The sequence below is a fragment of the Rhinatrema bivittatum genome, chromosome 3, assembly GCF_901001135.1.
Source record: "Rhinatrema bivittatum chromosome 3, aRhiBiv1.1, whole genome shotgun sequence".
NCBI lineage: Eukaryota > Metazoa > Chordata > Amphibia > Gymnophiona > Rhinatrematidae > Rhinatrema > Rhinatrema bivittatum.
Window position 1 is genome coordinate 578,870,530 of NC_042617.1, and position 12,244 is coordinate 578,882,773.

The 12,244-nt window shown below is 45.7% G+C and overlaps 1 long non-coding RNA gene across 1 annotated transcript in view; it reads left to right on the plus strand.

Moving 5' to 3' along the window:
- The first annotated feature begins 6,081 nt into the window (after nt 1-6,081).
- The window catches only part of LOC115088390, a 35,570-nt gene continuing 29,407 nt past the window's right edge, over nt 6,082-12,244 (plus strand). Inside the window, exons 1-2 of the long non-coding RNA XR_003855764.1 lie at nt 6,082-6,240; nt 8,728-8,920. This is a non-coding gene — a long non-coding RNA (uncharacterized LOC115088390). The remainder of the gene's footprint in view (nt 6,241-8,727; nt 8,921-12,244) is intronic.

The following is a 12,244-nucleotide window of genomic DNA, read 5'->3' on the forward strand; positions in this document are numbered from 1 at the left end:
AGGTGCTAATGAAAGCCTAATAGCTGAGGAGGGTTCAGGGGGGAACTTAGTCACTAGTGTGATATCTGGTTAGCAGCTGCAGGCAATAAGCAGCCCTGCTGGGGCCAAGACCACTGCCCAGGACCTGCAAGCATTTGAGAGCATGAAAGACCCTCCTGGCATTTTACCTTCTGTCTGCCCTCAGCAAGAACCCATCAGCAGCCCCCAGGGACCCAGAGCGGGGATCCCGCACAGCATCAGAGGGGGGGGGGGGGGGGGGGGGGGAGGCATTTTACAGACACAGCGTTTTGCAGAATGCAATTCGCTCTTGAGAGGCCATAAGCAGAGTGAAGGTGCTCGGCCATTTTTAGAACAGCGGTATTCTCCATCGCGTGCAGAAGCACCCATTACTAATCTGAGAACCCCATCCCCACACTCAAAACAGGGGCAGGAAAGCCGCAGCAAGGGGTCAGCCCTCGTCCTAAGCTGACCCTTTGGCCTTTCCCCCCAGGGAAAAGAGTCACCATGGGGCAGATGGGATGGTGTCCCCCAATCACTGCCCCGAGTTAAGAGGAAGGAAGCACTGAAGATGGTGATGGGGACCGGCAACAAAAACCTTTGCGATGGACGACATTAGCCACCCTGCAGGTGGTTGGGAACGGGATGTAAGTGGCTGCAGCACATTTTAGCACCACATTACAGATTTCCTTCCATGATACCATTAATAGGTGGTTGATTTCCTTACCTTACACGCTCTGTGCCGTGTCTGGGTGCACGTTCGGCCGGCCAGGGCAGGGAGCGGTGGCAGCAGCAGCAGCTGGCTCGCCATTGACATCTGGGCCAGCCAGAAGGCTACCCGTGCCTCTTTCTCCCTGATGGCAGCTGGAAAAGGCAGGAGCATATTAGATAACAGGTGAGGGAGCCGAGTCATGCCCTGGCCCACTATCTTAGCAATAACAGAAGGGATGACAGAGAGCTTGTGGCCGGGTTGGGGCCACATGGCCTTTGCTGGTTCGATGGCTTCAGAGAGTGGCAGGAACATGGACCAGTGCAGGGCCCACCCGGCAGTAAGGGACTCCCTGGGGTTAGGGCCCCCCAAAAAAAGACAGTGGGGAGTGACGGAGGGTGGCAGTAAAATGAAGGGGAGGTTTAACTGGAAGACGACAGGAAGGCAGCAGCTCCCTGAGAAGCAGGAAGCAGTCGGGTCACCTGTAAATCGGTTTATTCAGGATATAGGCACCAGCTGGAGGTTCTGGGCCAGGTCATTCTCACGATTAATATTCTGGAGGGGAAGTTACAGGGTTCCTGGCAGGGACGGGGACTGGCAGCAGTGGGGCAGACGTTGAGAAGTGGCTGGTTAGCACCATTTTTTTACTGAGACGGCGCAGTACATGGAGTCTGCTGGGGGTGGGGGGGTGGATTTGGTAGTTTAGGCCAGGGGGTGGGGAGGAGTCTGAAGGCTGGGGGCCCGAGAGACTGCGGGGGTGGTAATTTGATAAAAGGGAGAGGTTGCGCCATGTGATAAAACATTTTATAATAACATTTATTGCGTTGGGGCTACCTCTAGAGGTGGCGGGGGAGGGGGAAGGGCAATACCCCTGAGGATGTTTTTGGGACTTTGGGATAGGGAGTCTTCTAGCAGCTCAGGCCCTTTAACAAGATGGCAGTCCCGGGCCGTTGGGGGCCACCATCGCGTGTAATTCCTTGGGACCGCTAAGCTGCACTATTTTTCCTGGCGGCAATTTACCACCTGGGAGAATCCCGTGGGATTTAATAAACTGTGGTATTGCAGTTTAGTAAATCCTGCGGTATTTTCCTCTTAGTACATGACCCCCTTAGTCTGTAAACCCCGTGGGGATAGGGAAATACCTACAGTACCTGAATGAGACTCGCCTTGAGTTACCAACGAAAAGGGGTAAGCTAAATCCAAAACCAACCAAACACCGTGCTTGCTACCAAACCCCTTACTCTACGCCTTGGGGGTCTTTATGTCCCTGTGCTGCTCTGCCCCTCTTACAGTGATGGGGGATTGCCCATGCCACTATTCTTGGTCTCCTTTTCCCTTCTTTCGTTGCCTTGGTCCCTCTTTCAGTGCCTTAGGGTGTTCTGGCCCCAATGCTTTGCCCTTCGTTCACCCCCTAGGGGTGTTCCTGCCACTGTTCCTGATGCTTTGTGCCCTCGGTGCCATAGGCTGTTCATGACACTGCCCATTCCGCTTTCTCCCCTTTTGTGCTGGTGCCTTGGGCTGGTGGGGACCACTTTTCCCCCCCACTCTGGGACTCTTGGAATGCTGCTCCTTCCGCTGCTGATTCCTGCCTGCAGGTTTCATTAAACCTGGACCCGAAAACCCCCGATTTCAAAGTAGGATGCACTGCGTCTCCCATGGATGTTAATGGAAATGAGTAAAACAGCATCACAGGGAATCAGAATGAAGGAAATGAATGAAAAATGGCAAGCAAACTGATTTTTTTTGGGGGGTTTTTTTGCGCCCATCCCTAATGTACAAACGTAGCTGTGGCTGTTGGACTGCATTTTTATTGGCAGGATTGAAACAGAGAGTGGTGCGAACGTGTTAGAAACGTAAGCACCATGTTCACAGGGTTAAAAAGAAGTAACAAGCAAAGCCTGGGAACCTGATGAAGGAAGGATAACGCTTGAGAGCTCGTCACGGATGCATTAGGCTAGTCCCATGCAAAGGTATCACTTGCAGCTTGCTGGTTGCCTCTTCTTTCTACACACTCAAGTGTGGACTAACACGGCAACCACGATTCACAGATTGCATTATTTAATGTATCCGACCTGTTCATTGCCAGCCCTGCAAGGTAATTTCTATTTCTGGTTTGCTTTTGTTCAGATTCTATTAAACTTCTAGGATATAAGTAGCAGCAGGACGTATAATGAGGATCTAGCATGAAGCTTTCTCGGCAGTTTTACTCAGTTCCCCATAAAAAAAAATGTAATTAAAGCAAGTGATGATGTGTTTTGCTGGATTCCATTTGGAGTTCCCATTAAAATGCAACAGGAGACATCATTAAAGAAATCTGTGGCGCAGGTTTACAGGGCACTTCTTTCCTGCAATGACTTTAATTGAATTTTCTGTGTTCCTTCTAGAAGGAATGCACTTTGTACGGGTGCTGTTGAGCCAACAGTCATTGCACAGCGCTCAGTCCCACTCACACAGGGCCAGATACAAGGATTCAATACAATCTGAACCCCTCCCCCCCAGCACCCCCAAAAAAATAATTTAAAAAATATACAAAACTGCTAGTCATAGTGGAAGGAATGATTTGCTGGAAAGTAACCCTTGCACATACGGGAAAGCAAATGTGTGACCCAGTTTTGCCAAAAGCTGCATCATGCAATAAATATTTCAGCGGTACTTGGCCAGCCTTCGGAAATGGATCTTCGTCAAGGATTGGTGAGGACTTCACTTTTAAATCCGTAAACAAAAAAAGGCTTCTCAGTTTTTCAATATTGTTTTCTACTTAGGGTTGCTTTCTAATGGTGACTATATATATATATATATATATATATATATATATTCATTTACAAAGCTTTTGCTTGATTTTGGGATATATAAGAGCATGCACATGTTAAATGGCCCATGCAGAAAAGAAATGGCTCCAGTCTTGTGCCATTTTAAACCTGTCTTCTGTAGGGGGTGTGCAAGAAAACGAGAGCAGCAGTAGAAGAAACATATAGAAACATAGAAACATAGAAATGACGGCAGAAGAAGACCAAACGGCCCATCCAGTCTGCCCAGTAAGCTTCACATTTTTTTTCTCATACTTATCTGTTTCTCTTAGCTCTTTGGTTCTATTTCCCTTCCACCCCCACCATTAATGTAGAGAGCAGTGATGGAGCTGCAACCAAGTGAAATATCAAGCTTGATTAGTTAGGGGTAGTAGGGGAAGTAACCGCCGCAATAAGCAAGCTACACCCATGCTTATTTGTTTTACCCAGACTGTGTTATTCAGCTCATAGAAACATAGAAACATAGAAATGATGGCAGAAGAAGACCGAATGGCCCATCCAGTCTGCCCAGCAAGCCTCACACATTTTTTCTCTCATTCTTATCTGTTTCTCTTAGCTCCTTGTTCTATTCCCCTTCCACCCCCACCATTAATGTAGAGAGCAGTGATGGAGCTGCATCCAAGTGAAATATCTAGCTTGATTAGTTAGGGGTAGTAGGGGCAGTAACTGCTGCGATAAGCAAGCTACACCCATGCTTATTTGTTTTACCTAGACTATGTTGTACAGCCCTTGTTGGGTTTTTTTTCTTCTCCCCTGCCGTTGAAGCAGAGAGCCATGCTGGATATGCATTGAAAGTGAAGTATCAGGCACATTTGGTTTGGGGTAGTAACCACCGTAACAAGCCAGCTACTCCTCGCTTTGTGATTGCGAATCCTTTTTTTCTTCACCCCTGTCGTTGAAGCTATGCAGGATATGCGTGAAGCATCAGTTTTTTGTTTTTGTTTTTGTTTTTTTTTTCCCCTGCCGTTGATGCAGAGAGCTATGCTGGAAATGCGTGATGTATCAGTCTTTCTCCCATGCCGATGAAGCAGAGAACCATGCTGGATATGCATGGAAAGTGAAGTATCAGGCACATTTGGTTTGGGGTAGTAACCGCCGTAACAAGCCAGCTACTCCCCGCGTTTTGAGTGCGAACCCTTTTTCTTCTCCCTTGCCGTTGTAGCAGAGAGCTCTGCTGGATGTGTGAAGTATCAGTTATTCTTCTCCCCTGTCAGTTATTCTTCTCCCCTGTCATTGAAGCAGAGAGCTATGCTGTATATGCATTGAAAGTGAAGTATCAGGCATATTTGGTTTGGGGTAGTAACCGCCGTAACAAGCCAGCTACTCCCCTCTTTGTGAGTGTGAATCCTTTTTTCCATTACCTCTTGTTGTTGAAGCTTAGAGCAATGTAGGAGTCACAGTAAGCATGTGTATGTTTATTTAATAAGGGTATTGTGTCAATAGCCATCATTCTGGCGAGTCACCCACTCTTCATTGGCGGCCTCTTGACTTTATGGATCCGCAGTGTTTATCCCACGCCCCTTTGAAGTCTTTCACAGTTCTGGTCCGGAAGGGCATTCCAGGCATCCACCACCCTCTCCGTGAAGAAATACTTCCTGACATTGGTTGTTTTTCTACTCCCCTGCCGTTTTTCTACTCCCCTGCCGTTGAAGCAGGGACAGTCTTGTGCCATTTTAAACCTGTCTTCTGTAGGGGGTGTGCAAGAAAACGAGAGCAGCAGTAGAAGAGAAATCAAATGGTTACTTGGCAAGTACAATTTTAAAAATCATTGAGATTGTCCTCCCCCTTTTCGTTCTAGTTTCCTTTGCAAGCTCCTGAGCAGACATAACAGGTGGATTTTAAAAGCCCTGCAAGCGCCAAAGCCGGGCGATACATGCACGAGTCGGGCCGGCAGGCGCCAAGCGGATTTTGTAAGCTGCCCGAGTACGCGGGTATCTCCCATTATGCGCATAAGTTAAAGGTTTTCAGAAAGGGGCGGGGCATGGGCGTGATCTGTGCATGGGCGTGGTCTGTGCATGGGCGTGGTCTGTGCATGGGCGTGGGCATGTGGGGGAAGGCCAAGAGACGTGCGCATAAATACTTACACACGCAGAGGCATGCGCGGGGTCCCCTGCTGAGTAAAATTTACTGCCGCTATGGATGGCGTGTGATTAATAAAATAAAAAATTCTTGGCGTCGGAGGAGCTTTAAGGGTTGGTGCTAACAAGGGGAAAGGGAGACTATTAAATTAAGGGTGGGGGGGGGGGGGCTGCAAGCCCTAATCTTAAACTGGGTGAACTGGAAACGAACTGGGAAAATAGCGAATGGCGTTGGCGCGCGGCCCTTGGAACATTCCCCCACTTACGTGGCAGAAGCGGCATTTGCACCCGCGGGCGTGCATCCATTTAAAATGGCGCGCACATGACGTCACCCAGGCTGTTTTACAATATGCGCGCATCCCCCTGCGGACGTTATAAAATGGATGCGCCACTGGACGCGAGCCGGCAAACGCGCGCACACGTGTGCCCGCGTGCCTGTTAAGAAGTTGTTGTTTGTTTGTTTAAATTTGTTTTCTACTTAGCCGCTTCAAACATTTGCACATAAGGAAGACAGGGAGCTCCTGTGTGCTGCTTCAGATCAGAGCCCCATGGAGGCCCCACATGAAAACCAGGAGCTGCGGCAGAGCGGATGCAGGAAGTGAGCGTTCTCTTCCACCTTGTCTGTGAACATACAAGGCGGCAAACCTCAGTAAGCCTCATAGCAGCAAAGTTCGTGGATGCTTTTGTGTCTTCATACCTTTAAACTCAAAAAATAAAAGGCAGGCAATGCAATAAATAACTATGGGGGTCATTTATCAAACGCTATATGGCATTTTCGCATGCAGAAAATGCCTTAACGCATGCAAAAGGAGAGAGAGAGAGATTTGTGCAATGTTCTCTCAACCTAGCTTGATGGACTCTCTACCTGGGTAACATCAAGCTAGGTTGAGAGAACCTTGCACAAATTTCATCTTTGGGCGAGTTTCCTCACGCCGAAGGTCATCAAACCTTCACAAGAGAGCACTGTTCTGTTCGTACGTCTCACTTTGAATGTCAAAGTGGCCCCTAACCCTTACACTAATACCTAAACCTCACCTCGAGTTACCATGTGGGCCTCCCATAGAGATATAAATACCCATCTAGGATGAGGGCATTATGGCTAGGTGCTCTCTCTCTCTCTCACTCTCTCTCCCCCCTCTTCCTCTTCCTCTTCCTCTCTCTCCTTAAACATGGTCCCCCCAGTAGTTGTATGTAGGAAATACATCAGTTCTGGCACTTATCACAAAGTAACTGTTCTTATTAAGGAGGAAAAGACTTCAGATGCCAAATCAGATGAATTCCCAGATTTGGTGACAAAGCAAAATCATGAGCCAGAAACACCTTCTATTTTTTATTTTAACCGCGCTGTGATTTATGTACCAAATATGTGCAAAAACAATATTTATAGAAAATTTGTAGTCAGTTAGGAAGCATTCAAAAATTCAAAAGCCTTCAAACATATGACAACGATTTCAAAGTTCATAAATGTGATTGAAGATCAAAATACTTAACAGTTGTGCAATAAAACACTACTTGAGTGGAGACAAGATGGCGTCCTAGCACAGAGCTGTTGGTTTTCATGCTCCTCCCTTTTCTTCTTATTTTTATTTTTTAAAATGCCTCATACTAAAAGGAAGGCCAAAATTTGGGAGTCGTCCCCAGCTATTCCCCAACCTGACCCTTCCCAGCCGAAAATAGTCAGGTTGCTGACCTCAGCATTGGTTCCTTTGCCGGCAGCGGATGCTATGCTGAGTCCCAGTTTGCCAATCACTCCACCACCTCCACACCAGGAATCATATGCAGGACTTTCCATCCTGCTGAGTGGGCCTTTCAGTACCCGGGGTCGGCAGTTTCTGAGGAGGTTTTTCCTGCTAGTATTGCAAGCCCCCAGGACGACTCGTTGATCAGACCTGTGACAACGTGGGAGAGTTTAGTGCGGTGGTGTTTGCTGTGGATATGGCAGCGAGACCCAAGATGAAGGCCACAACAGCGGTGTGGAGTGCTGAGGAGTCTGGAGGCACTTCCTCGTCTCCCAACTGGCAAAGTTAGGGAAAACCAATTTTCTATCCCACTTTGGACAAACCTTTGGTAACAACGTTGGGACTCGGTTTGATCCACTATAAGAAATTACTGTCCGATTTTACAAGGGCCATGAGTGTAAAAAAACGGGGGGGTGCACGCGTGGCCGGGCCTTGCATGCACCGCGTGCATTTTAGAAAGGGCCCGGCAACACGCATAACCCTTTTACGCGCCAACATGCCAGGCCCTGCAAAAGGGGTGGACTGGGGGCGTGGTCTGTGTGGGGCGGGGTGGGCCGGGACAGTGCCATTAGCTATTGTCCTGGGGAAGCGCGCGCCGGCAGCCAGCCGGCATGTGGAGATTACCTCTGCTTCTGGGGAGCAGTAAGTATTAAAATAAAAAAATTAGGGATCTGTAGGGTTAGGTTAGGGGTTGGGGAGGAGAGGACTAGGAGGGAACTGGGGGAAGCTCAATTCCATCGCTGCACATATTTTGCTAAAATCCCCCTCCCCCCATGCACGCGGATTTTAAAACACGGCGTGCATGTGCACGCGCATCCATCAGATTTAATAACATGCACGCACCAGAGCACGCATGTTAGAAAATCGGCCCGTCAACATGCAGGTCTTGAAATCAACCCCTCTGACAATATTGAGAATTAAGAACATAAGAACATAAGAAATTGCCATGCTGGGTCAGACCAAGGGTCCATGAAGCCCAGCATCCTGTTTCCAACAGAGGCCAAAACCAGGCCACAAGAACCTGGCAAGTACCCAAACACTAAGAAGAGCCCATGCTACTGATGCAATTAATAGCAGTGGCTATTCCCTAAGTAAAATTGATTAAACCTGAAGGCATTGAATTTCCCAGTCTGTGACTTAATGTCTCCCATAGATCTCATCAAGCAATATATTTACAAAGTGCTTGAGATTTCTCCAGGAGCTGTGCCTGCTGTCGCTAAACTTTATTTCTTGAAGGCTGATTCAAATACAGATTCTAGTATTTCGGGGCAGCCTCCGAGACTGAATTTAAAGCTTCTACGGATTTACCAACTTCCAAACGTGGGACATGACTTGTTTGTTTTGTATTTTCTAAGGAACGTGAGCTTGTTCTGAAAAAGTTTTTTTCTCCCCCACAGAACGTCCTTATTTCATGGGCAGCAGATTTGGATTTACCCAGATATTACTCGTGCTATACAGGAAAGAAGGAAAACATTTCTTCAGATGCCTCAAGAGGCCTTAGCTCTAGGTGCACTATTTACTCGTCGATAGCCATGCAAATGGATTTTTACTCATTTGGGATCTAAGTATGGATTTTTGGAGCCTGCGCAGGTGAGATCTTATCTGGATGCCCATCCTGCTTCTGTTTTGACTTCTTAATTTTATGATCGGATTACAATTTGTTTTTCCAATGCTGTTTTTCTCTGCTCAGTTCCTTTGAATAATTTCTTCTGTTTTAACTGCTGCTTCTTTTTCCTCTATTCTAATCATTGAGACTATGGGTTAGATAATGTAGTTTTTATATTATATTATTTACTTTATTGCTTTCTTCTTGTCCATTTAGTCTCCATGTTTTTTCTTTACAAGCATATACTTGTGTGTTATCGTTGAAAATCTTATAAATAAAGAATAAAGAAAAACCAACTCTTCCCTCATTGAAAAAGGCTTTTGATGTTTATCAAAACACAAGTAGTGTTTTATTAAACAACAGTTAAGTATTTTGATCTTCAATCACATTTATGAGCTTTGACATCTTTGGCATATGTTTGAAGGCTTTTAAAGTTTGGATTGATTCCTAAGTGACTAAACATTTTTCTATAAATATTTTTTTTGGCACATTTTTGGCACGGAAATCACAGCGCGGTTAAAATACAAAAACAGGAGATGCTTCTGACTTGTGCTTTCTGTCTTCAGCCTGTTTTCCATTGCTCCTATCATGTGACAGGGGCTGACCAATGGCACCGATAGCCCCTGTCACATGGTACGGGCAAAGGGCCACCAGCGCCATTTTGATTAGTGGCAGCTGATGGCCAGAGAGGGGGAGATCGCTCTCAGGACCCCCGCTGGACTACCAGGGACTTTCGGCAAGTCTTGGGGGGTGGGGATGGTGGGGGTTTGTAATTAATTAAATTTGAAAGGTTGGGGTTTTTTTTTTTCCCAACATGCCCTTTCTCCCCCCCCAAAAAAAAACGATAGGAAAACCTTTTGTTTTGTTAGCCCCCCCCAAAATGCAACACAATAGGAAATATTGTCTTTATTTCCTATTTCGTTGCAAACGAATGCACATCCCTAATTTCTATATAGGGTAACTTTCAAACAACTCCATGCGGAGCCATATATCATGCATATATGGCTACGTGGAAATCTACGATCGTATTTTATAATCCACGCATCTCTGCCTTGCAACATACATGCGAATGTGTGAACACGTGCAATGCATTGAAAGCGCATGCTTTTCCTACCAGTTTAAAAAATATACATGCGCTCATTTTCTGTGTAAACATAAAGTAGCAGTTGCTCGCGCAATCCCCAATTTACTCGCGTAAGATGATATATATTGTAAAACATGCGCACGTAATTGAAACCACCAGTTTTCCAATTCCTCCGCCAGTTTGCCCAGTCCTTCTCTAGGGGTCATCGAGAACCTCCTGGTTCTTCAGCCTGAAGTCACTTTTAAAATGACCTATGTGCTTGACCGTTGACCCCAGCCAAGGACGCACCTAGACCGCCCCTTTCTTACTTACATATATTTGCATATGAAACTTAATATACACGCATAATTTCCATGTTTGTAAAATGCTAATTTTTACATAAGTTAAAACTTTGAAATTTACCCCTAAACAATTTTTGGGGAGTTCAGCTAAGCTGTGGTATCAATATTTTGATTTGGTGTTATATTATAATTGGCGTGTGTTTGTGTCTGACCCATCTTCTTCAGAGATATAATTAGGTTGAAAGCATAATGGCAAATTAAACATTTCCTGGTAGCATTTTCTTTTAAAAATGAAAAAGCCACCAACTAAAGTCAAGGTTGCTCTACAGCCTCCATCTAGGCTAAATCTCACTAAACTATTCCCATCAAAATTATGGCATAAAACCACCTTTTGAATGACAGAGATCCCCCCCCTACCATGAACACAGATTCCAAAAGTCCACAAAAAAATCTGCAACAAGTTTTAAATGGTATCTCTTAACTCTGCGATGTCTCAAAGCTCCTATCTTTATTGATATTTAGATTTCCTAATGGGAAATAGCATGCAGTTTTCTATCTATAGGTATAGGTATAGCACTGAGGGTATTTCCCTATCCCCAGGGGGCTTAGAATGTAATGGGGAGAGGCTTAAAGATCTAAACATGTAATCCCTGAAGAAAAGGAGGGCAAAGAGAGTTATGATAAAGATTTTGGAATACCTCCAAAGATTAAACACACTGGGGGTAATGTCTCTTTCAACAAAAGGGAAGCTCTAGAATGAGGGGTAATGGGAGGAGGATGAAAGGGGTTAAAATCAGGAATGATGCAAGGTAGTATTTCTTTATGCCGGATGCATGGAATGGGCTCGCATTGGCAGTGGGAGAAGGCATGGGACAAGCACAGAAGATCTCTGTGGGAGAAGAAGGGATTGTAAAAGTAAGCGGGCAGTATGGATGGACCATAGGGTCTTTATCTTCTGTCATGTTCTGTGTTTCTATACATACCATGGATTCCATGGTATCCCTTCATCAACTCTACTCCTTTAACAATATTGGAATGTATAAAGATAGCAAAACATTGTCTCCATACAACAAATCTTCCTTACTGACCAGACAACTTTTATCACATTTTGGGTCGGGGTGAGGTTTGGGGTGTGTGTTGGGGTTTAGGGAGCAATTTTACATGCACAGTCATACGTACGAGCTGCACAGTTACCATCAGTGAAGATTTAATTTGATATGGAGAGATGAAAGGTGAAAGAAGAGTAGATCTGCTCCAATTGTCCTCTCTACCTAGCTTGATTGCAGTTAGGTAGAGAGTGCATCAAGCATACCCCCTCTTACCGTGGTATAAAGAGTTAAAAAACCAGTGGCCTCCACAGAGGTTCTCTCTCTCTCCCTCCCCCCCCCCCAAACAAAAACCGGGATTCGTGATAAATCCCATTTCAGCCATAATGCACAGCTATCGCAGGCACAATGCTCAGGAAAAAGGTGTAGTTAAATCCTGTGATAGTGTGTGTTAGGTTATTACATGCAACATTAAACAGCCCTCATTTCCATTTACTCCTCCCACTTGAATAAAATTTTCAAATTTGCATACGCATTCCACGATGCGGTATTTATCGCATGTGTCACAGTATCAGGGCCCTAACGTCCCTAACGCAATTTGATAAATGACCCTCCCATGGACGGCAATAACAGTTTCCAGAATGGAAAGCAAAGCATATTTTCATCTACTTTTTAAAAAAAAAAAAAAATTGTTTTTGGAACTTCTTTGATTCGTTTGATGGCGCTGTGCTGCAAAATGATCACAAACGGTTTCCCCTGGCAAGGTACCGGTTTTCCCGGTAGTTCATGAGGTGATATTTGCAGGCTTTTAAATTCAAAGTAACACTGCTTGGAGGAAAATTGATTGCAGAGGCGGAAAGCCCGTATAGAATTTGTCTTACCTGTGGATATTTCTGA